The sequence below is a fragment of the Macrotis lagotis genome, chromosome 5 (assembly GCF_037893015.1).
Source record: "Macrotis lagotis isolate mMagLag1 chromosome 5, bilby.v1.9.chrom.fasta, whole genome shotgun sequence".
Lineage (NCBI taxonomy): Eukaryota > Metazoa > Chordata > Mammalia > Peramelemorphia > Peramelidae > Macrotis > Macrotis lagotis.
Genome location: NC_133662.1, coordinates 178,021,514 through 178,048,412, shown reverse-complemented (window position 1 = coordinate 178,048,412; position 26,899 = coordinate 178,021,514). Strand labels below are relative to the sequence as shown.

The 26,899-nt window shown below is 34.8% G+C and overlaps 1 protein-coding gene across 5 annotated transcripts in view; it reads left to right on the top strand.

Moving 5' to 3' along the window:
- Positions 1 to 26,899, top strand: part of AGPAT4 (1-acylglycerol-3-phosphate O-acyltransferase 4) — a 165,740-nt gene that overhangs the window by 13,327 nt on the left and 125,514 nt on the right. Inside the window, exon 2 of one of the 5 annotated variants that reach the window (XM_074187990.1) lies at positions 6,328 to 6,377. The exons of 2 other annotated variants lie outside the window; for them this stretch is intronic. The gene's annotated coding sequence lies outside the window, so the exon portion shown is untranslated. 2 more of the 5 variants (XM_074187992.1, XM_074187991.1) reach the window with 2 other exon arrangements.

The following is a 26,899-nucleotide window of genomic DNA, read 5'->3' as shown; positions in this document are numbered from 1 at the left end:
TTAGCCTCGGTTTCTTCTGTAAAATGAAAATATTAATAGCACCTGTCTTACAATGTTGTGAGGATTAAATGAGATAATATAAATTGCAAATTGCTTTGAAAACTTTTAAGTGCTGTGTAAATGTTATTATTAACATTATTATTCTCATCAGTTTATATTTAGAATTTATCATATTAGTTGCCTCTTAATCCTACAAGAATATTACATTATATTTTGATATAGTTTGTGCCCATCTGTTTGTTTCCATTTCATTTCTATTGTAGAGAGTGAAGTGAAGCTATTCTTGAAGCCTGTTACCTAAGTTGTAGTGAGAAGGGTTATGAGGCTTCTGTGAAGAAAGGAACCCACTTGAAGTTAACACCCATTAACCAGCCAATGCCCAAACAGGAATGGAAACTATTTTCCTCATATTTTCCATAATTAAATAAATGCTTGCATTCACATATCTTCGGGAATTACAAAAACTGCAGTGATTATGCCTTCCTTTTATCTTAGTCTTTTTTAATTGAATATTTTTCTTCAATCATACCAACCTCCATGACATTCCATGTTGCTTATATTTTGATCTGTGAGATAACCATTCACTTCAATATCTGTTCCAGTTTTGAAGAAAAAATATGCAAGACATAAACACACAGATATCCATATCTATATTCATATACAAATACACATACACTCAGAGTTAAACATGCATTCTTTCCTCTCTCTTCTCTAGGATGCCACCAGCAGAAGCAGATCTGGAGAGATCTGAAGAGAACCTTATTCTTTTTTTTTTTAGGTTTTTGCAAGGCAAACAGGGTTAAGTGGCTTGCCCAAGGCCACACAGCTAGGTAATTATTAAATGTCTGAGGCTGGATTTGAACTCAGATACTCCTGACTCCAGGACTGGTGCTCTATCCACTGCGCCACCTAGCCACCCCCTTATTCTTTTTTTAATAAGCATACTTTCCCAGCAGCTTAGTTGAGTGTTTTAATATTATGGTAAATGTCTGACAATAATGTATCACTTTATTATTGTAGAGATGAACATGATTGTTGAAATCATCCTGCAAACTTGGATATGAATGTCTTAGGAAAACTTCTTGTCATGGTCTGCTATTTACCTTGGTTGGGTGGCTACCAGAATTAAGTTAGCACCACTCTCCAGGATCTCCAGACACTTGAACTCAAGTCTTCTTGATTCCAAGTCTGGCACTCTTATCCACTGTGCTACCTAGATGGCCTTATCTAAATCCCACAGGTAGAAAATGTAATATCTGTCATTAATCTATACCATCTTCTGAATATACCATTCTGTCTTAACCTTAACACTTTCTATTACTCTCAACAAGTTTTCAGAGCTTTGAATTGAACTTCACTGAGAGAAGATGAGAAATTATCTTCTGGACAATAGGGTTTTTTTAAATTTTCTACTATTAAAACAAATAATGTTGCAATTTCCCCAAAATTTTGCTGTTTGGGTTTGCTGATTTTAACTGGACCTTCATTATAAAAAGACAATCATCCTATTCCTCCCAAATTTACTATTCTACTCTCAAGCACAAGTGTTATTCCCAAATTCTCATCTTCGTTCAAATTTCCCATGTATCCCCTGTTTCCATTCTCTGCCAAGAACCTTACCTCATGTTTCACTTAAAAAGAAAGAAATTGACTGAGATCATTCACAGAGAATTAATTCCCTCATTTCTTCTCTTTCTCAGTGTCCTTTGCTGGAGGAATTTTATGTAAGCGAACTACCAAACTACCTATTTTTCAAATAAGGAAACTGAGACCCAAAGGTTAGAAGTACCTAGCAAATAGTACCTAGCAAATAGTGGATAATCTCAAGGGAAAAAAATTGAAACTCTGCTTTTGGCACAAAGCCTACCAGAAAAAAATTTTTATTCATTTGTCATTTTTCCAAATCCAAGAATTTTATCTAGTATATTCTCCATGTCCTCAGACATCTCTCCTCCCCACGATGATTCCATAAAGCATATAAAGAAATATAGAATAAGGAAAATGTCATATTAAAAATATAGTGTTTAGGTTAATATTCTACTTAAACAAATAAGATGTAGTCAATTAATAACTATTCACTTTCCTCCTAAACCACTCCCCTTAATTGTTTTCCTAGAGTAATCAAAAAGTCCTCTGCCCTCTGACCAATATCTTGCTCCTTTTTGGATGTAGCAGAGAGTATTGCCCTTAAGTCAGTGTTAGTTCAAGAGATAAGGAAGACAAAGTTGGTTTGCACCCCTAAAACATCTCCCTGAGAAAGACCTTGTTCTATATTATTTCAAAAATTAAAAGTCTAGAAAGGGGGCCTTTAAGTTAGAGAAATACTTATTTCCCATCATTGCTAGAGAAACTGAAAAAAGAGACTTTTTGATATGCTTCTATAGTACTTAGTAACTTGAATTGGACTAAATTACTTGCACAAGTTTACAGAGATTGATCCAGTAATAAATTCCAGCCCTCGGATTTTTTGCTGCAATGGCATATATTCTCAACAGCAGAGCCATGTTCTAGACAGGGTGGAATGATATCAGGAATGCCTGGATTCAAATCCAACATCAGATAATTACTAACTCAGTAACCTTGCATGTCCCTCCCTGATAGTTCCCTAACATTTTAAGTGGCTAAAAAAGTACAATAGCATACTCAATAGTATCAATGCATCAATGAAATCCCAGGTTATGTTCCAAGTAGTTCAAATAATTTATTCATCTGGGTGAGATTCATGAATGGATTTCCCAGATGAAATATGATATTTGCAGAAGGAAAACTCAAGACCCTGTAACAGAAATCTCCTGGAAGGAAAAACCATGCATGTTGACCCCTGCCAAAATTTTTATGGAAGAAAATTATTGGGAGAAAATGGATCAATGACAGCAGTCATGGTAATGTTACTGTTTAGAGCCTGAAAGTTGGACATTGTGATGAGGATTTTCTTCAACCCATTTCCCATTCTGTGGGAGCAAGTAAGGGTAAGAGCCTAATGTTCTGTTAGAAGGGAGCAACAATCTATTCAATACCAAACATCCAAATGGTAGAACATAGAGGACAATAAAAATGGTGAGAAGGATCTGGTACATATCAGACTGTTCTTTTATTTATCTGAGAAACTCACATCCTCTTCCATTATCAGCAGCCCCAAAGTCTAGAAAGTAATAAAATTCTCCCTCCCCACCCCCCAATCCCAGGAGAAGTAGAGTTTATTCATTTTTCAGGGACATATAAATAGCTGCTGACAAAAAAAAAAATTATCTTCTTTCCAGATAACTCTTCTTTTCCTTCTAGTAATTTTAATGGAGGTATTTAAGTTTGGTACAGTACAAGGAAAGTGGCTTTGGATTCAGCAGATCTACTTCTGTCACAACCTTTTGTCCTTAGGCAAGACATTTAAACTCCCTCAGTTTTGTCATCTAAAATATATGAGGAAGCAGGTCTAGATAACCTCTGAGATATATGATCTTATTACTCAGAGGGGTAATTACTCTTCATGGGAGAGAGACCAAAGATCATGGCTAGATTCAATATCTGGGTCCTAATGAGGTGTTTCTTTCAGGAAACACACAGACCCATTGGGGTGAACTCTGTTGCGGGGCAGCCATCTTCATCCCTTTCTTTCACCAGCAATTCACAATGCTGGACTGAGCAAAATCCATAGCCTCTACAATGGAAAAAATGTAGATGACTGAGAATGTACTAAAAGTGTGCATATTCAATTAGTGGTATAATATATTGATATTACTCAGTACTAGAGATTAAATGTTGTTACTGATGCTTACGCTGAATTATTCTCTAGGTTTCCTTTGTCAGAACATAGTATATCTCTTTCTATTGCTGAATTTGCCAGATATGGAGAATGTCCTTTTAGGGTGTTGTGCCTAGTTTTGGAATTCATAGATACCTTCTAGTAGATAAAAGAACAATCTGTAGCCTAAAGTGTTTAGTTTTTTTGTTGGGGATTTTTTAATGGAAGAAGGAAATCTAAAAGTGATAGTTGGAGATGACTCAATTTTAGAAGAACCTGCATTCTATTTACTTTCTAAAAGATAACTGAAAATTCATTGTGACTCACTTTATTTTTCTTCTCTAGTTAGGAGAATGATCTTTGAATTGGAGTTTGCTCTATCTCCATATTCTCTGGGACAGAGAATGCCTCTCTCCCTTAAGATTCTGAGGTACCCTGAGGATCACAGGGAGTACCTTTTCTATAACTATTGGCTCAAGCTCCATTGTCTGTGTCCCTCTCATTTGTTAAAGCAGGTGACTAGCATCCCTAGTTAATGTCAGATGGCTTTTATACAAACATTTTCCCCAGCATCTCTGGTTCATACCCTCTACTATTACTGTCGTCGCTGCTGAAGTAGTTTTAAAACTTAATTCACTTCTTATATAACCTTGATTGCATCAAGACTGTCAGATGAATCCTTCTCTGAGGTTAGAGTCCCAAGGATCTCCCTCCCTAATCCCCTGAGCATTCACATTCCTTCCATCCTCCTGATCCCTTACTTTCCTACTTCTCACATCACAGCAGGGATGATTTTTTGCCTTTCTTTGTTATCCTTAGCACTTAGAAACATGCTTCAACAGGTGCTTAATACACATTTCCTTGCTGATTTGACTTTCTCAGATCTTATATGTGTCTTTGTTTATATATATATATCTCACATGTTTATCATGTATGATTTTGCATGGAGAGTAATCTTCAAGAGGACAAAGAACATTATGTTGATCTTTTCATCTTCTGAGCACTTAGTATATTGTTTCCTAAATGTTTGTTGAATTACCTTATCTTTGTACAAAAAAGATTGAAATAAATGTTTGAATTTCAGTAATGTGATATCCTTCAGTTCCCAAGATTTCCTACCCTTTCTACCCTAGAGGAATGCTAGTTTGAGTATTTTGGAAGAACTGTTAATTTTTTAAAGTCAGAAACATTTTAGGACATGCCTTTACTTTCCTAGATTTCCTGCTCTTTGAAGCTTGGAATGATTATTAAAATTTTTGGCATTAGTTAGCTAGAGCAAACCCCTAGTGCCTCTCTATATTCAGTGACAGTATATTCAGTGGATCTACCTCATTTAAACTCCCCTACTTTGCTTATTTTTATGTAAGTTTATCCAGTTCCATTTTTCCTTTATCTTTCTTTCCTATCTCACCCTTTGAGTCCTATTAAGGTAATAGCAAGTTGAGAAAATGTACCTTCCTCCCTCCTTGTTGAGGTGGGAGGAACTGTGGAGGTAGAATATTGCATGTACTGTTAAACTCAATCTGACTGGGTTTTGCCAATTTTTTTCCCTTTTATTCAGTTTTATTATAAGGCTTAGCTCCTTGGTAAAGAAATCAGAGAAAAATATATTTTTATGATGATGATGTCAGAAAGTTATTAATAAAATTAGATTAAAAGTTTTAAAAAGAACTGTAGCATTCTCTCTCAGTGGTTGGGTATTTCAACAGTCTTTTCATTCAGTCACTAAATCAATTTTCATTAGAATTAATCACTAAATAGTGACTGATTTCAAGTTTCATTGGAATCTAGGCCCTTGCTCTTCTCTTTTTTTCCCTTTGAATTACTTTTTTTGGGGGGAGGGATTTGGGGAGTTAACTGATTTGCCCAAAGTCACACAGCTATTAAATATCAAGTGTCTGAAGCTGGATTTGAACCCAGGTCCTCCTGACTAAAGGGCTGGTGTTCTATCCACTGTACCACCCAGTTGCCTCATTCCCTTTGAAGTAAATTCCTGGTAAAGAAAAAAAAGGATATTTGCAATATATGTCCTGAAGCTTATTTTAAACTTCTTTTCTCCATGACCATCTAAGGGTAAAGTGAAGATTCTGTGAAAGTAGAGAAATGAATGCACTTTTTCCCCTTTGAAATTCTTTAATTTATTCTGTTCACATAGACTTATCTATTGCATAGATTTATAGATTTTTGTAGCTTTCAATATTAATGGTATGTTTCATTTTTACATTACATGAATTTATAGATTACTCACTCTCCATGTACTGAAACAAAATTAATACTACAATGACTTCATCTGAAAGTGTATATATTTCACAAATATGGTATTCTTATATTTATGTTAAGTGAACAGAAAATTGTTTTCTTTCTCCCACTTGCTACCTATTTAAAAAATTCTTCTAATAAATGTGCATAATTAAAGAAAATTCTTCTAATGACTTACACACAAAAGATACATATATGGATAGATAGATAGATAGATAGATAGATAGATAGTTGTTTACTCATGTCTGACTTTTCATGACCCCATTTGGTGTTTTCTTGGCAAAGATACTGGAGTGGTTTGTCATTTCCTTCTCCAATTCATATTCCAGATGAGGAATTGAGTGAAGCAGGATAAAGTGACTTGCCCAGGATCATACAGGTAAGTATCTGAGACAAGATTTGAATTCAGGTCTTCCTCTCTCCAGACCCAGTATTCTACCCACTGCACCAGTAGATGAGATAGATTGATAGATTAAACAGAACAAACCCATTCTTGTCTTTATCTTCACTAAGGGTGTCTGTGTGTGTGTGTGTGTGTGTGTGTGTGTGTGTGTGTGTGTGTGTGTGTGTGTTTCTCTCTATCCATTATTTCATCTGTAATAGATAGAATGTTTCATCATTTGTCCTTTGAAATCATGAATAGTCATTCTGTTGATTGTAGTTCTTATAGTTTTCAAAGTCATTTATCTTTACAGTATTATTTTCATTGTACAAATTATTTTTCCTGTTTATTTCATTCTTCATTAGTTTAAGAAAGTTCTTCCTCAAAATTGTTTATTTAAAAGTATTGATATTACAGCTAGGGGGTACCAGGGATACTGCAGTTAGGGAGACCCAAGTTCAAATCTTACCTCAGACTCTTACTAATTGTGTTATCCTGGGCAATCTCTATATGCCTCATTTTCTTATAGCACCTTACCTGTTGTGGGGAATCAAATGAGAGGATAATTGTGAAGCACTTAGCTCCTGGAACACAATTAGTACTATATAAAAGTTATTATTATTTTATTATTACATAATATATTCTATAGGTGTAAGTAATTTCTCAATGAAGGAACGGTGATCCAAACTAAATTTGAATTTGGTATTTGAACTCATGGGATAGTAGAACTTACCTTGTCCCAGTGTTCAAATTTAAAATTGTGAGGAAGGAAGAATATAAATTCTCTTTTGTCTTGTTGACTCATCGATTGATCATTAAATGAAAGTGTTAATATATTTCCTTTCCGGTGAATCGTTGTGTTATTTCTGGGCTTTCACTTCTTTAGACTCCTCTCCAGTTCTGGGCAATTCACTAAATGATGCCTTTGGCAGCTGGTACTTTTGTGTGTATGTTTGAAGAGCACAATTTATTGGCCCCTTTGTGACTGCTAGAACCTATTTTTGCTCAAAAAAACCCATAGTGCTTCCTCAGTGGGACTCTGAATTGCCAAAGGAATTTGATCCCACTTTATTCTTCCTTTTATATATAAATATGCTTATGGTCTCAAACCTAAGAAGTATGATAGTAGCCATCCTAGCTGTAATAAGGATGTTACAAGCATTGGATGCTCTCTGGGTTTTTTTTTTTACCATGACTTTAAGAAACAGGAAGCCTCAAGTTCTTTAAAGATTTTTCCTGGATGTTGTATATCATTTTTTGTCATTCTAGTTGATGGCAACCCGTTATTTCAGCAAAATGTCAATTTGGCTGATTTCCATTTGCCGTTTAAAACATTGCCTAGAATGCCTAATGATGATTAACCCATTCACCAAATATTTTGTCTTTCATACTATAAGAGGCTCACAGGATCCACTTGGGAAGCTCACAGGATCCTCTTGGAATAAACAGAGCAGCCATTGAATGCTGTAGTCACGTACCACCTTAAGTTATGTCCTTGTGCCCCAACCTTTGGCACTTGCAGAGGGCTCATCCCCCCTCATCATCTACAGGTTATCTGAATGGGATAAGTAACAAATTTATTAAACTTCTACTGTATGTGCCTTGAACTAGCCTAAGTGGTAGGAATACAGAGACAAAATAGTCCTTCCCTGAAGGGACGAGGGCTCCCTGTTAAGGTAGAATGGCATGCACGTATATAAATAACTATATCAGATAAATTTGAGGAGGCAGCTAGGTGGTGCTGGCCTAGAGTTAGAAAGGCTTATCTTTCTGTGTTCAAATCTGCCCCCAGATACTTATTAGCAGGTGACTATGGGCAAGTCACTTAATCTTGTTTGCCTCATTTTCCTCGTCTGTAAAATGAGCTGAAGAAGGAAATAACAAACCACTTTGCTAAGAAAACCCAATGGGATTATGAAATTCAGATATGATTGAAAACAATGACTGAACAACAACAAAATTTGAGGAGAGGAGGGCCCTAATGGGGAGACACATGATAAATAACTCTATTATCTCTCTGATTGGTTACTAAATGAGTCTGTAGCTTTTATACGATCAGATGACCCCAATGAAATCTAGAGAAGTCACTGATTCTCTGCCTGTTTTAGTTTATGTAGGATTCAAATCCCTATTGTGGAAACTCTTAAGACTTCAGTCTAAGGGAATGGGATGGCAAATATACGTTAGTGTTAATGAATGGGAATGGATTTATTACAACAAATATTTATTAAGTAGTCATTTTGTGCAGGCTACAATGGTGGAATGCAGTCAGATGAGGGATCTGTTATCTAGTAGAGAAGATAAGACCTGTACGCAGAAAACTGTGATGCTATGATGTTAATAGCTGAGGCAGAGGGAGATTGTGAAGGGTCGAATAAGGTGAGAGATATCCAAGGGGGTCATATTGGATGCATCTCACTATTTGAATGTCTGACTCCTTATGTACTGGGTACCATTCATTCATTCATTCATTCATTTATGGATAACTTTTGTTTTTACATTCATTTTTAATCATCTTCTTCCCATCTGAACTCAGAGAGTCAACCCCTGTAACAGAATAAAAAAGAGGAGAAAAAAGCAGTTTAGTAATACTAACCCATATAACCCAATCCCCATTTTCTCATGTCTTTTTCAGGTCCAAGTCCTTGGGTCATTATAATTACACAATGTCTAGTTTTGCTTTGTTTTTGTTCTTTGCATTTGCTTTGTTTTAGTCATTCTATACTATGATGTGTCATTCCGTGAAGTCAGGAAGAATGAGGACTGAGATGCCCGTTCAATTTAGCAATTCAGAGATTATTGGTATTTTTGGAGAGGGCAGTCCTAGTTGAATGATGAGATTGAAACCATGCAGTAGAAAATTTTAAAGTCAAGTGAGAGAAAATGAAGTGGAGGCATCAAGTGTGTATAGACAGCCTTCCAAAGGAATTTAACCATGGAAAAGAAGATAGCTAACAGGGATGGATGGATAAACTGAGAATTTTTGGAGAACTGAGGAGACCTGGGCATGTGTGTAGACAGCATACAGGTCATGACTAAAGATCAGTAAGACAGAAGGAATGATAGAGGAGGCAACCTTCTGGAGAAGATGAATTGCATTTCTCAAATCATCATATCTGTACTATTGTGTCAACTCATGTGACCCCATTTGGGATTTTCTTTTACCATTTCTTTCTCCAGCTCATTTGACAGATGAAGAAACTGTTAAGTGGCCTGCCCAGAGTTACTCAACTAGTAAGTGTCTGAGGCTGGATTTGAACTCATGAAGAGGATCTTTCTAATTCCCAACTCAGGGCTCAATCACACAATATATCATGTTTATATATTGTGTTTCTCTCTTCATTCTCACCCTATCCCCCCCCCCCCAACTAGAATGTGACCTCTTTGAGGGCAATGACTGGTCATTCTTTTGTCTGTCTATCCCTAGCATCTCATCCAATGTTTTCTACCTTGCAGACATAGAAAAAGCTGTTGAATTGGATCCTAAGGATATATGCAACAACTTCCCTTGTTTGTTCAGATACCAAATGGAGAAATATTTCAAGCACTGCAATGTCTGATTTCAGACTTTGGCTGTGATGTTTAATAGGCCATTATCTTGGAGTCCAAGCTTTTGCTTCTGATACTTTTACTAATCATATGTAAGAGAGTGGCCAGAAATATTAACACTTGAATTTTAATCTTTTCTTTCTGCCTCAGTTTCTTCAGTTGTAAAGTGGAGATGATGATCAGTGTTGTTCAAGGAAAGAATATTAATAAATGCTTAGAAAAATTCGTTTATTCCTTTTCTGTTCTGCTCTGAAGTATCTAGATAGACTTTTTTCTTTTGAAAAATCTCTTTCTGCCCTTTTGCCTCTCAAGCTGGGATAGTCAGGAGACTTTTGTATAGAGCTATGTATTTTGAAATCCAAGTGCCTTCTTTCTCATCTTATACCCTTGTTGTTCTTTCCAAAGCACCTCTTGAAGATTCCTCCTCACTTAGATGCTTTGGGAAAAGGGGAAGATGCCAGCTGCCTGGAGCTTGGGGAAGAAGGAAATACGGGATGTTATGATAATAATCATATTCTAGGAATAGTCTATGACTGTTTCCCCTGCTACCTAGGATATCAGTTTGTACTCTGAGTACTTGATAATTGTTCATTGCATTGTATTGAACTGGATACCCCAATTCATACCTCAGTTTCAGCTATCTAGAAACAAGTAAAACTTGTTTTGGGGCAATAGCTAGCAATTCTTTCCTCAATAAATGATTCATGCTAGGAAGGAATTTAAGTGCAATTTGTTTTCTAGTAGGTCTCTATGCAGGCTCATTATGTATGAATCAAGTTAGTGAGCGTTGTCTATGTTCATTTGGCATTGAAGTCATAGAAATAAAAATTTAAAGCCATCCTTCCCTATCCCCTTGATGTCTTACCATAAATGAGTTTTGATGGTGGCTGTTATCTCCCCAAACTACTGCTATCTTTATGCATTCAGCAAATACTTATGATCCTTTTTTTATACCTGGCACAAAACACATTAGTGCTTGATAATTGTCAAAATCAACAAAATAAAATCAGATCTTACCCTCAAAAACCTTACATTTTTTTCTAGGTCATTCAGATTCTCTTTCATCCTGGTCAGACATAATTTTTAAATTTTAACTTTTCAATTTCTGAACTTAATAAATTATCAAACAAAATTAGCATTTCTTTAGACTAGAAGAGAAGATTATATGACACCAAAAATCTTATGTAGTTTTTCTTCTTAAAATATATAATAAATTTCATTATGTAACTTTAATTTTTTGTTTTTTATTTTTTAAAGTTTTTGTAGTATTTTATTTTTCCCAGATATGTGTAAAACAATTTTACCATTCATTTGCAGAGCTTTGAGTTCTAAATTCTCTCTTCATTTCTCTCCTTCTCCCCCCTCCATTGAGAAGGCAAACTATTCAACATAGGTTATAAATGTGTAGTCATGCAAAACATTTACATAATAGTCATATTGTAAACGAAAATATAAATCAAAAACCCTCAAGAAAAATAAAGTAAAAAAGTATATTTCAATCTGTATTCAGACATCATAAGTTCTTTCTCTAGGGATAAGTAGCATTTTTCATCAAAAGAGCTTCAAGATTGTCTTGGATCTTGCATAGCTGAGAATAGCTAAATCACACCCAGATGATCATCTTACGATGTTGCTGTTACTTTGTACACAGTACATTTCATTTTGCATCAGCTCACATCCTATTTATCTGTGATCCCTTCCCCAGCCAGTCTTCTTGCAAGGAGCTTTGGCTGTGATATCTCACTACTTATAGAAATTTCTAAGAATCAACTCTCCTTGGTTATATAGTTTGAGCAATAATATCATCTTTAGGGACTTTAGGTCACAATGTTATCAACCTGAATTGTTGATAATGGATAGCAGTTCCTGCTTCCTTCAGGAAGCTTTCCCCTAATTGATTATTGTCTATTACTTCTTTTTATTTCTAATCTCCATCATTTTAATAAACTTGGCATAGTTTAGATACCTTCAACCTTATATGATTTTGTACTTATAAATTTGGTACTAACTAGATTAGAAACACCATAACGACTGGATTATACCCAAGGCACAGTAATAAGTAGTCTGTAAGGTACTTACTGGATTGAATTGTATGATTCAATACAATTCAGCAAGCAGTTAAGCTCCTACAATGGACTATCATTAGCGATACCAAGAAGTTCTTATCAACTAATTATATGTCGATATCATATAGTCCCATAACTTATCTATATCTGTGTCACTTAATCTAAACTTCTATTCCACCATTTTGAAAGGATAACTCATGCTGTCAGTTTAAAACTGTTTTGAAAAGAGAATAGAAAAACATATCATTATAAGCTCCCTGGGTTATTAAAGGGAATTCAGTTCAATAAAGCAAATGTTAAGTGTCTTCTGTGTCTAGAATTGTGTGTCTAGTCAATCAAAAAATGAAAATAACTGTTTCCAACCTAAGAAAACTTACTCAACATTACTGAAATAACTCTTACATTCTAGAGGTTTTGTGGCTTGATGGGTAAAATTACTAGATTGGAACTAGGAAGAAGTGAATTTGGATCCTACCTTCTGACACTGAACTTAATAGCTGTGTGACTGGTTAAATCACTTAATGATTCTGAGCCTATTTATTCTTTTTATGAAATGGGAATGTGCTAGGAGAGAGTCTCACAGAATATCAACAGGCTTCAGTAAACTAAACCAGTCAAAGTGTTCTGTAAATCTTAAGGCACTATGAAAATGGCCACTATTTTTTTCCTGGAAAAAAAAATATATATATAGGATACAGTTCTTTTGATCTGAAATCCATACATTGGACTTTGGGAGCCTTAGTTATCACCTTGGATTAGATACTTGCCCTAGGGCTTTGGGACATAAGCAATTTACTATATTCCCTTTGCTTCCAAACTACCATACCCTTGCCAGTGTAAACAAATAATATTTGTACAGGGGAAATGTGTTTAAAAATGTACATCAGCAAAGTGAAATATACTGTGTACATTGTAACAGTAATATTGTAAGATGATCAGTTGTGTATGATTTAGCAATTTAGTATTCTCAGCAATATAATGATCTAAGAAAACTAAAGGACTTAGGATGAAAAATACTATCCATCCCCAGGAAAAAAAAACTGATGGTGTCTGAATACAGATTGAAACATGCTTTTTTTAAAACTTATTTTTCTTGCAGGTTTTTTTTGCTCTGTGTTTTCATTCACAACATGACTATTATGGAAATGTTTTGCATAACTACACATGCATGTCTATATCAAATTGCTTGCCTTTCTCAGTGGGGGATGCAGGGAGGAAGGAAGGGAAAGAATGTGGCATTCAAAGTTTTAAAAATGAATGTTAATAATTCTTTTTACATGTATCTAGGGGAAAATAAAATACTAAATAAACTTGATAAAAAGAAAAATGTATCAGGTATAGCTTAGATCAATAGCTGCAAGTTTACTCACAGAATTATCAATCAATAGAGATATTATTTTAAGAGAGTTGACTTTGTTAAACACTTTGGAAACATATTTCATTTGATCTGCACAAGCATCCTTTTAAGATTGGTATTACAGGTAGTGATGTTGCCAATTTATAGTTGAGGAAGCTGGCTGGAAAAAGTTAAGTGATTTCCTCATGATCATAGACTCACATAAAGAATAAGGACATTTTATTCCAGGCCTTCCTGATTCTAAGTTCAAGTGTCTTTCCTAGGTCCCAAGATGAATAAAGAGTCAGCCAAGAGGGAAGAGGCCTCAAAAAAGGTGCCATACCCCATGAACATTCTATTTACCACCAGCTGATAATATGCTTCTTCTTTATTGATTTGAGCATTGACACACCAAGTCAATAACAGTTCCCATCTTACATGGTTGTAAATTATTTAGGAAGGTGATTATTTGTACCCTAGAGAGAGCTCTGTCTAAGGAATTCTTTCTATATCCAGTCAGTTCAGGCTTTTTTACAGAATGATAGTCTTTGTTGTTTATATATAGTACTTTTAAAAATTCCATACATTGAGCCTCTTAAATAATCAAACCAGCTTGATTGACAGAATAATAATATAAAGTACATTTTCATGTAGTAACCTTTTATCTACTTGTCAGAAGAGAACAACCTTTTTTCCTCTGTTTTCTCTTAGGTTGTTTCAATATATAAATTTTACATGTACATTTTAACCTTTCCTTTTAGTTGGGAAGTATTATAAGTGGCTATTTAATGCATTATCATGTAATTCTGGTAAATGTCATTATTGTGTGCTGAGTGCTTTGACTCCAGGACCACTGGATTCTTAAACTTGGCCAATTCCCATTCATTTTATAGTCCATTTAAGTGATGTGATTGAAAGGGATTCAAGGTTAATTGGAGCATATTCATTGAAAGCTTTAACATTGGAGCTTTGTTCAGGGTTGTGCATCAAGTACCATAACTTATAAAGATTTACCTCTTCATCTGATAGCTCATTTTTTTCTCCAATTCTAAGTTCCATATTCATGATTTTTTTCCTTTTTCTTTAGAACTTGATCAGACAATTGTTGATAAACTTCTTTTATAGCATATCCTTATAGTGAAAATGTAACTTTGAAAATATACTCCATCTACCTTGAAATTGGCACATAAACAATTGGTAATTGAGAGTATAGCTGATGACCATATTAGATGACCTGTAAGATTCCATAATTTCTAAGAACTTACTTACAAATCTATGTTTTACAACTCAATTTAAGCACTTCAGGAGTCTGAGTAACTGAATCTAAGTGATTTGACCTTGGCAAGTGACTATACTTTGATTTGTCAGCATAGGGGAGGAACATATTTTGACTGGGAAAAAACTGGAAGGTGTTCCAATAGTACTCTTTCTGGCCAAATAAAAAACAAAGCACTGTATAATCCAACAGTTAAAAAAAAGAGATGTGGCACTGAAGCATGGGACAACCCATACATATGTAAGCATTAATGCTTTTATACATACATATTGGAGCCGTTATGTAGGATTGAGAAGGGATGCTAGAAGTGGAGTCAGGGGACTAGGCTTCAGAATTCAGCTCTTATTTTTTTTGAAAGATTTTATTTATTTTGAATTTTACAATTTTTTCCCCTAATCTTGCTCCCCCCCCCCCCCCAGAGAAGGCAGTTTATTTCCATGGTATGCATTGATCTAAGTTGCATGTGAGGAGAGATAAATCATAGCCTTAAGGAAGAAACATAAAGTATGAGATATAGCAGAATTACATAATAAGATAACATTTTCTTTTAAATTAAAGGTAATAGTCTTTTGTCTCTGTTATTTTTTTTTTAATTATTCTATTTTCAATTCATGGAACAAAACAAGCACTTCCAAAACATAGTACAATAAATTATTTATGTAACCTTGATCAAATTATCTAAACTAAACTCTGGATCTCAGTTTCCAATTCTCTAGAATGAGAGGCTGCTCTGATCTTCAGGTCCCTTCCAGTTCCAAATTAGAGGATCATTCATTTAGATTTTTTTTCAGTCATTATCCTGTCATGTTCAACTGTTTGTGACTCCATTTGGAGTTTTCTTATCTTATCTCTGACAAGAGGTTTACCAATTTCTTCTCTAGATCATCGGACAAATGAAGAAACTGATGCACACGGGATTATATAAATTGCCCCAGAGTCATACAGCTGACACAAGTGTCTGAGGTCAGGTTTGAACTCAGGTTCTTTATTCACTGCACCATCATACAGGATGATATCCACTGTGCCACCGACTTTAGGAGCTATCAAATCTAACCCTCTCATTTTGTAGATAAGGAAACTGAGGCCCAGAGAATTTGTGACAATTGAAGTTGAATTCAGTGCCCTTTCTACCATGTTACTCTGTTTAAATTATGTGATCCCATTATTGTATAGAATACATGAACAATAGGATGGGACTGCTCTTGTCTGTGAAAACCTACATGCCACCAAATGTAAACACTCTAGATTTCGGGGAATCATAAAATATAAATCTATAGGGGACCTTATAAAATGTCTAGTTGACTGATCTTCAATTTATCAATTTTTTCTGTATTTTACACTAAATTAAGAGGTTAGGTAATGCCAAATCTGACTTTACTCACTTAGAAATACAACTTTTTATTTTATATGTGAACCATAAACCTCAATTCTTTACAGATTTCAGTCTCATATTATTCTGGGAATCAGACTTTACAGAGGAAGAGAGAGTTATTTATTATAGAAGATAATGAAGAGGTTGGGCTTGATTTATGGCCATCTTCTGAGATGAGTTTGTTTTAGCAGACAGAATGTACTGTGCTGGGATAGTATCAGACTGATATGGCTGTGTTATAAAATTTTAAAATAGGTTAATTTTGCATAGGCTTTTGTCTAACCATTAAATAATAATGATTTTAATTAAGTAGTTTTGTAATTAGATCCTGATCCCAACAACTTTTCAATCCAAAGAGTTTTTCTTCTGGTTGTTTCACAATTAGTTCATGGTTAGTTTTGAAGTAATTCTACTTATGCTCTTCATTCTGTCTGGAATATCCCATCTTCCAGTTCTGCCTTCCATATTTCTACCCATCTTTCAAGCCCAAAGTCAAAGGAAGGTCTTCCCCTTCTTTGATCTTTCTAACTTCTCCATTTATAGAGAGGTGATACTAGATGGAATGCTGAAATAGAGGAGAGAACTAGACTTGCAAATGAAACCTGGCTTTACAACAACAGACAGACCTTCACTATCTCTGTGATCCTGAGAAAGATACTTAAGCTCATTGAGTCTGTTTCCTCACCTGTAGAGATAATGATAGTATTTGCTTCAAAAAGTTATTTTGAGGAACAAATGATATAATAAAGTACCTTAAAAACTTTTTAAAAGTGCTACATCTTTAAATTTTTATTTTTTCAAAGAATCAAAATATATTTTCTCTTCTACCTACCTTCTGACTTTGTAACAAATTTCATAGTCAAATAACACAAATTCATTCATTAGCCAGGTCCAAAAATTACATGTTTCATATTGTATCCTGAATCCTTCACCTTTGCCAGAAAGGTAGCCTACTTCAATCACCTTCATCACCAGTCTTATGAAATTATAATGGTGGAACTATAAAGTGCTATATCAATCAATCATCAAATATTTATTAAATGCCTACTGTATGCTAGGGTCTGAGGATACAGACAGAACTGGAATAATCTGGTTCCCAAGGAGATATTACAGACTTTGTCCTAAATTTATTCAGTGTAATAATAATAATGTGTTTATAACTATTTCTCTTTCTATATTTATATATTCTGCTTTTTACATTCTCCCTTCTTCTCTACTTCATAGTTTTCCTTTTTCTTGGTTTTGGTTTTTTTTGTGAGGTAATATGGTTAAATGACTTGCCCAAGGTCACATAGCTAGTATCAAGTGTCTGAGATCAGTTTTGATGCCAGTGTCTACCCATTGTACCATCACCTAGCTGTCCCCCTTACTGGTTTTCTTGCTTCCTTCATATCTCAGCTAAAGTTCCACTTTGTACATGAAGAATTTCCCAGTCCTTTTTTTTTTCAAATACTGTCCCTTTCTTGATTATTTCCAATATACTGATCTATACCTTGTTTGAACATGGTTGCTTACCACTTTTTCTTTTTCATTATACCATGAGTTCCTTGAGAGGCAGGTCTGTTTTTGCCTTTTTTAAATCCTCAGCACTTAGCACAGTATTTACTAAGCACTTAATAAATGTTTGTTGACTTGAATACCTTATTTAGGAATTATTTTCCAACTAGTTTTATCTCTTCAACTTGAAACAAGCCTTTTTAAAAAGCAAATGATATGTCTTTTTTGTATACCTTTTTGTACCTGACCTATATTTTTGGGGGGAGAGGGGGAAGAAGTGGTGCATACTGTAAGAACAACAAATAAATTTTGTTACCTTGAATTGTTAAATTAAAATAATTAAAGTTCATTTTAGTCCTGCCACTTTTTATTCTTAATAATGAAAAATATTTTTTTCTGGCTAAATTGAGAACAGGACCAAATGAGTAATTTTGTGAGCCCAGAAATAAGCTATTGGTCTGTGGTTAACCTTGGCCTATATTTATTCAGAATAAGGAAGACCCAGGAATTTGTGTCTCCTCAAATTAGAACACTGACATCCTATATAATAAACCTAGTGGGTAATCTGTGTTGACTTTCATTACTTCTAGGCAATGAATTTCAGGAGGTATTTGGCTGGAAATGATAAGAAAATTTATTGAGTTCTTTGTGATTACAAAGCTAAATTTGTGGCCTTGGGCAAGTCACTTAGGTTCTGTTACAGAAAATGGACATAATAACAGTACCTACCTACCAGCTTGTCTTGAGGAGCAAATAAAGTATTTGTAAAAGGGCACAGTGCCTGGCATGTTGTACATATTATATGCTTATTCATCCCCTTTCCCCTTATTAATATCTTTAGCCAGCATTTCATCAGCTCAAAGTTATCTCCAAAAGTCCTAAAAAGGAAGGAGAATTCTTGAGCCATATAACTCTCACAGGAAGATTATACAACATTGGGATTAAACATAAAGGAAACAATTTTTATTTTTAAAAATAGACTTGCTGTGAAAGAATGTGATATTGCCTTTCATAGACTCCTAGATATTAGAGCTATCAAGAAACCCCAGAAAAGATGAGGGAGCTGGATGTAGCTAGCTGATTGGGTGCTGGTTTTGGAGCCAGAAAGACCTAATTTCAAATATCTCCAAAACATTTAATAAGTTTTTTACCTTGGGCAAGTTAACTTAATTGCTTCTAATTTTTTAAAATAAGACTCAGTAGCCTGGAAGGTCCCTTCTAGTTCAAAATCTATGTTCTCATGATCCTGTATCAGTGGCTCAAAGAGGTGATGTGTAATCACATCACTAGAAGTAGAGTTAAGACTCAAACTTAGAATCCTACTTTTTTTTACTGAGAAAATCTTAGTAGAAATAAAAAAAACCCTTCTTTCTCCATTTCATATAAACTTTTCCAATGCTTGATGGAAGAAGAATTCCTAGAGAAATGAATATTTCAGCCAACATCATTAGCTAAATTCATTCATTTGGAAGGAGATAGACATTTTAACTCCTGAAGATTATGATTGTGAATAACATATTGCTAGACTCAGTGTATGGCTTTGTTTCTCCAAATTCTTTTTTCCTTGTTAAAAAGGGACCATCAGGTTAAGGGGAATTTGTATTAAGGAAGAGATTGTATCCAGGATTGATTGTGTTATATAAAATAAAAGGCATCAGTGCAATTTGGTGTGCAAATTTCCTTTCCTAAGGAATATCAAGGCTATTTCTTTTGCATAATAATACTACCTTGACTGTCATTGCCTTTTTTTTTAAAAACAGAATTCTGTACCTTAGATTCAGAACCCTCTGACCAGGCTAGCTCTACATTTCAGAACTATTCTTGACTGCTTCCCATCTGAATGCTTATTTTAACTATGCTTAATGTTTTATTGCAGTTTTTTTCGGGGTGCTAAGGACATTGCTAGTATGTCATTATATTAACCTTGCATCTATTGTTTTTGACATCTTTTTATACCACCAATCTCTTCATCATTCCGCTATTCATATCATGGTTTAGGACAGTAGTCCTCAAAGTGTCATCTGCAAAGTACTGGGTGTTTCTAAGATCCTTTCAACCCTGAAGTTAAAACTACTTTAATAATAATGCATTTAATGATTATTTTTAAAAAAAATCCTTCCTTTTCCCATCTATTTATCTCTGAGGCTGGATTTTCTTCATATTCTTCAACCAGAACAGCAAATCACATAGAATCATTGCAGAAATAGACAAGACAATCCAGATAAATTATATTTAGATATTAAAGAAATTTTTAAAAATGTATATAATACAATGTAATTTTTCTGACCAAATCTACTTTGTTTTGGGGAAAATACTTTTCATAAAAAATTTGTTAACATGTGATAGGTTTATTGCCATTTTTAATGACAGTTTCTAATTTTGTAGATTTAGGTGGATATAACTCACATAAACAAAAACTCTCTGGAGTCCTCATAATCTTTAGGATTGTAAAGGGTTTTTGAGGTCAAAAAGTTTGCAAACCACTGACATAGAAGCTTGTCACCACCCTGAACACTTTTCTCTGGGTATAATTCTAATTTGCCTATATTCTTTCTAAAATGTCACCCAGAGGGAAAGATGGTAATCCAGGTGTTGTTGACTTGAGTAGAATTTTATTTTGATTGCTTCCTCATACTTGCCTCATATTAGGTTTATAGTTTAGAAAAAACAAAACCAAATCTTCAAGTTTTTTGATACAAAGTGCATACTTGTGTTTTCTCCATTCTGTACTTGAATAGCTGATTTTTTTGAAGCTAGAGTTTATACTTAAAGTTTCTTAGAGTTTAAATTAACTTATTTAAAACATCTTGTATTTTTAATTCTTATTTATTTCAATTACATGCAAAGATAGTTTTCAACATTCTTTCTTTTGCAAACTTTTGAGTTCCACATTTTTGACCTCCCTCTCTTCCCATCCTTCTCTCCAAACAATAATAGCAATAACAATAACAATCTGAATATATTGTACATGTAAAATTGTATTTAGCATATTTCTACATTAGTCAAACTCTGAAAAAAAGAACTAGAACTAAGGGGGGAACATGAGAAAGACAGAAAAAAACATAAAAGAAGTTTTAAAAAGTGAACATAGTATGTTTTGCTCATAGTATGTTTTGCTCTGTATTCAGAACCTATAGTTTTTTTCCCTCTGGATCTGGATGGTATTATCCTTAGCAGATCTTTCAGGATAGTCCTGAACTGCTGAAAGGAGTTGCATTGAACATAGCTGATCATCTCACAGTGTTGCTGTTAGTGTGTATGATGTTTTCTTGGTTCTGTTCACTTCACTCAGCATCAGTTCATTCAAGTCTTTCCAAGATTTTCCGAAGATAGGTCACTCATGATTTCTCATAGAATAATAGTACTCCATAACATGCATATACCTTAGCTTGTTCAGTCAATCCCCAATTGATGGGTATCCTTCAATTTCCATTTCTTTGCCACTACAAAAATATCTGCTATAAATATTTTTGTAAATAGGAGTCTTTTCCCCTTTTTTATGATCTCTTTGGGTTATAGACTTAGTAGTGTAAATCATCTTATATTAATCATGATGAAGGAACCTGCTAGTTGTGCACTGTGCTGGAGAAAACAGAGAAGGGCAAAAAGAATTTGAGCCTTAAGGAGCTTGTGCTCCTTAGACAATAGATATATTGTAAAGGGAAGGTAATAGCCAATTGAATGTATTAGAAGTGGGAGTGGATGAGGATGGGAAATGACTCTTACAGGGAAGCTGAGATTTGAGCTGTCTTGAAGAAGACCTGGAGAGCTGGGATATGGAGGTAAGGAGGAAAAAGCATCACCTTCATTATTTCTCCCTTGTCTTGTCATTCCAACCACCTATTGAAACAAGCCATTTTTGTTTCATAAGAGCATTAGTGCTTGTGCTTCCTAATGTTGTTACTATTTAAAGACTTCATTTTATGAACCTCTTTGTTGGTCCTTTCTACTTAAAGGGTTTTTAAAAATATTTCTGCCTGGAGCAATGCTAATTGTTTTATTTCAGCAATACCTGAACCTTAGCTCTTAAACTCTAAGTGAATCTTTCATGAACTGAATGGGTTGCTTTTCAGGACAGCTAATTTTCTAATTAGAGTGTTATGATAGATTTCGAAAGGCTAACTCTAGACAGAATCATCTTTAGAGTGTATCAAATCCAGGTAATTGTCCCAGAACTTATTCTGAGTATGTGAGGGGTAAGGTGTTGGGAGGGGCCCCTTCAGATGGACAATGATTCTAGAAGTCAGTATCAGCTGTTGTTCAAAAAGATCTACAAGGGGCAGCTAGGTGGTGTAGTGGATAAAGCACGGGCCTTGGAGTCAGGAGTACCTGGGTTCAAATCTGGCCTCAGACACTTAATAATTACCTAGCTGTGTGGCCTTGGGCAAGCCACTTAACCCCATTGCCTTGCAAAAAAAAACCTTAAAAAAATAAAAAGATCTACAGTTAGTGAATTGAAAGGCACCTTGGAATATAGAACAGCCAGTTCAGTCTTCTACCTAAGATTAAGTAGAAGATAACTCTGACACATGATCATTTATTTAGCTTCCTCATGAACATTTTCTGTATAGGCATATCCCATAGAATATCTGTAGAAGTATACCCTTGTCTTTGATTGAGGAAAATGTATTGTCTAAATATTTGTCATTGATTAAATGTTTTAAAAATCTAAGAAACTTGTGATCTAGAAAATGTTCCTTCTCTCTTCCCCCAGGAGGGACCTATATGCAAGAGAGTCTAAAAGCAAGGAGGAAGAGTGGAATTTTAACGGTTATTTTTTGCCCCACTAAAGAGCACTAAAGAACCTGGTAATCAATTTTATGAGAGATGCATTATGAGAGGTTGAATCAGGAGAGAAAATTAGGATGCATGGGATGGGGATAGAGTTGGAAAAGACTTGGTGATGCCAGTCTTAAGGGAAAAAGCAGTCAGGGTGGCCTACAAAGTTATGACTTCATGTCTTTCAAAGAAAAGAAAAATCAGGTAACTAGCTGAAGCCTGTAGACTTAACTAAAGGAAACCTTTATCAGTAAGAGAAGTACCAGCTGTTAACAGACAGCTAATAGATTTGCTTTAGCCTTGAGTCTTCCAGGAAAGTACAGAAATGGATTATAATTGTCTTACAGCCTGAGTCATGAAGAGGCAGATGGGGGTGGGGGGAGAATAAATCTTGGGAAGCCCAAAGTGGAGTCTTTTTTTTTTTTGGTTCAGGACTCCATAGCAGATCTATAGTCAAAGGATGTGGGGTGAATGCAGTGATTGACTTAATCTCTATTGACCTAAGATCTTTCTCTGTGAAATGAAGGATGTGAACTAGGTGACTTTTAAAAGTTTCTTTGACTTTGAAATGTATTTTCATTTCATCCTCTGATTTTAAGTTAGAACTCCAGAAGTAAAAGTGGGGAGGTTTGTCAAACTGGGTCCTTATAACAAGGCCTGGGCTTCCTATAATTGAGGGTAAGGATTGTGGAGATGGAATCACAGGAGGATCTAAGGCACCTTCATACCTATGACTTTGCTCACCTAAGTTTGAAAACTATGCAACATATAACCTAAACAGAATTTGACTGGCAAACTTTAAGAACAAGTAGAGGAATTCCCAAGGTAAAATAAGGATTTAATTTCCTGGAGGACCATGGTTTGCTGAAAGAATAGCTGCAACCCTTTTAATTTTCTCTTAGAATTTATTATGATGATTTATCATTTGTTTGTCTCTAGTACTCATTAGTATAATTCTTAAACTGCCCCTTTCAGGGAGTAGTGAGGAGTATAACAAAAAGGACTAATGTGTTTCACCTTCTATTTAAATTTACAGGTTTACAAAAAGAGAGTTGATAGTCCCTAGAAGCAAAATCAGTTCCTAAGAATTTTCTGATAGTAAAAGCAAATAGGAACATGGGAGTTCTATTTTTATTGAGCCCCAGATCTGCCTTACTATGATTTTTTCCATCTTTAATTCTAGTTATATTCTCTGGAGCCATATAGATTTAACTCTAATCTCTTTCCCAGATGCCAGTCCTTGAAAAACAATATTCAAAGTCAGACATTTGCCCCCCCTTTCCTTTCCCAAGTTTTCTCCAGTCAAAACATCCTAAATGCCAACAGATAGACTCTCTTAAAATAGGGCTTCCAGATCCTTCATCATCTCAGGCAAATCCCTCTGCATATAATACATCTTGTTAATGCATTATTAAAGATAATATGGAATCAAAACTAAACACAGTATTCCAGATATAGTCAGCAGAGTTTTTTTTGAATTGAGTTCTAACAACATCCTGGTGAGATAGGTAAGCATTTTACAGATGACCGAAACATGTGTGGAGAAATTAAGTGACTTTGCCACCGGAACTAGTAAATGTCTCCAGTAGGATTTGAACTCAAGTCTGTTGTCTGTGAGTCAATGAGGACCCATATCCATACACAGTCTAGAGTATTGCTTCCTTTATATTTCCATTAATTCAACCTACAGATATCTTACTTAACTTCTAGTTCTCACTGTCATTACATCTAAGTTCTCTAGGTCTTTCTGAAAATCAGATTTTGCCTAACAAATACTTATGTGGTTTAATTTTGTTATTTGGAATTGAATTTGCAACAAATATTATTGCCTGATATGTGCAGAAAAATGTTCTGGGAGAGCTATAGCAGTCAGAGAAGGTTGAATTCCTTACCTATGACACATATAGTCAAATTTATTCCTTTTAAATTTTAATCATGTTAATATGGATCTTTTTGCTGCTGCTCAGCATAGCTTTTTCTGATCCTGTTTGTTAGGAGCCCTTCCTCCCTTTTGTGGTAAATTTGTGTTTGCTTTGTATATATACAGTTTTACCCATTTGTGCACATGCTATTTGTTTCTATGTTCCTGCACAAAGTAGGTGCCTAATGAATGATTGTTGAATTGAATCAATGTCTTTGGATTTTTTCCTTCCATCCCTTAGTAGCAAGCCTTCTTACCTTTGTTTATTCAGTTGTTGTTCAGTTGTTTCAGTTGTATCTTACTCTTTGAGACCCCATTTGGGGTTTTCTTGGCAAAGAAACTGGAGTGATTTGCCTGTCCAGCACATTTAACAGATGAGGAAACTGAGGCAGACTGGGTTAAGTGACTTGCCCAGGGTCACACAGCTAAATTTTAACTTGAGTCTTTCTGACTTCAGGTCAGGTATTCTGTCCTAGTGTACGACCTAGTTGGCCAGTATATTATCTTCAAATTCGATAAGTATGAAGAAAAGAAAAAATATTTATTAAACATATACTCCGTGTCTATTACCATACTAGACATCTAGGTGGCACAGTTAGAGCACTAGACCTGGAGTCAGGAAAATCTGAGTTCAAATTCTGCTTGAGATCCTTTTTGACTGAACAAGTTGCTTAACCATTGCCAATCTCATTTCTTCATATGACATGGGGCTAATATGCTGTCAGGATAAAGTGAGATAATATTTGTAAAGTGCTTTATAGACCTGAAAGTGATATATAAATGTGAGTTAATATTAAGTAACAGTAGTAGTATGCAAATAGAGATTTGAATCCTTAAAGGATTTATATTCTAGGAGAGGAAGACAATGTATGGGAGTCATGAGGAGGCAATTGTATATCTGGATGTATTCATAGATCACATGTGATTCTAAATCTAGAACCATGCTAAAATGCTTCTTTTGTCTTCAGTGCAAGTTTTTGACCAAAAATATTGAATGGGGCAGCCAGAACCAAAGAGAGAACTTTGGAGCATTGTCTTTCAGGCATACATTGAGCCTTTCATCACCATGTTTTGGTCTGAGAGTTCATTTTGCTTTTCTGATAGGTGTTCACATTCAGTTCCTCCCCCTTTGAAATTCTGAGTAGCATTTATTTATTTCCATTACTCCTCCATTGGTTTTAGGTAAAATAACTTTAAAGATATAATTATTATTAGGATCAATGTTATAATTCAAATCTATGATCTTAGGAAGCCCACAATTGGGAGAGGTAGATGATGTTTTATTAGATTGGACATTCACTCACTCTTCCTTTCTGGGTGTTCCCTGATAGAGGAATATCATTTTTTGATGAATAGATTGAAATGGTCTAGAGAGATGGAGGTTCTTGAGAATAGGATCTAAGGGAAGGAAGAAGGAAATAAATAAGCATTTATTAAGTGCCACATCTTGGGGTTGTTCAAGGGCTAGAAATTTAGTAATGTCTAGGCTCTTTTTCACTTCCTCTTATTTTTGTATCTTTCATATATATTCTTTCTTGTCTCTTCTCTTGCACTGTACCAAATTAAAAAAATTAAGATTAAATAGATTCTACCTTTCCTTTTTTTTTGAATGACCAAAAGAAGACTAGAAGGTTCTGTGCTTTTGTGATTTAGTGCCACATCTTGGGGTTGTTAAAGAACTTGAAGTTTCAGAATGTAAAGGCCTTTATGACTTCTGAACTTCCTGCTGCCTCTGAGTCCACATATCTATTCTAAAATGTTCTAATTTAATAAGTGACTGTATCTTGTGACAGTAACTTACTTATATGACCCTCAGGAATGGAATGTGTTGATCTCTATTTTTCCATAGTGTATGACCTTGATGAATCACATAACTTTCCTGTGCTTAAATTGGAGAAATACTGGAAATGTCAAAATAGTTGGCAAATGTCAGTCTCCCAAAATCAAGGTGAAGAATCAGGTTTCATTGCTTCCATTAAATTACTGGAGGATAATCAAAGACAATGATTAGACATTTTGAATATTCAACTTCAAATCAAAGCAGCTATTAAGTTGTAAATAAACATCAATCACTCCTAAAAGCCAAGGGTTCTGCTATAGTCAGTTGTCAGCTTAATGAAATACCTTTAAAATTCAAAGACCTGGAAATGTCTGTATTAAGACTGCTCGTAAAAGGTCTCTGGCTGTATTTGAGTCCAATGGATGATTTCTTAGATGGTGTTGTTTTCTGGATTCAGGTGCCCAGAAATGAACTCCTGGTGTGTGGGTAATCAGAGCTCCCATCAAAGGTGAAAGAAAACTGGTCAAATCTTTACTTACTTGTCACCAATATATGTATATTTTCATATGCATATACACATACATATATACATGTGCTATACACACATGAAACACTTTCTGCAGTTTATCCATATGGCCAATCTAGACAGTGAGAGAAGTCCTAATTGACATTCAAAGCATCTCAGTACTGAGCTTCAGTCTCTGTTTAACTTAGGTGGGTATACATTCAAAGCTATTTTCACCTTTCAGTAGGCATATGATTAAGGGCCCCTTCCCCAATGTAACTTTGTCTTTAAACCTTTAAAATGATTTTAGAAACAAAAAACAAATAAGTGGACTAGAAAAGTATGTTCATCTGGTAGCATGCTTACTTTGCATGGGGTTAGTGGAGGGCTCAAATAGGTCTTCAAATTTAAAGCTGGGAAGGACTTTTGAAATCATTT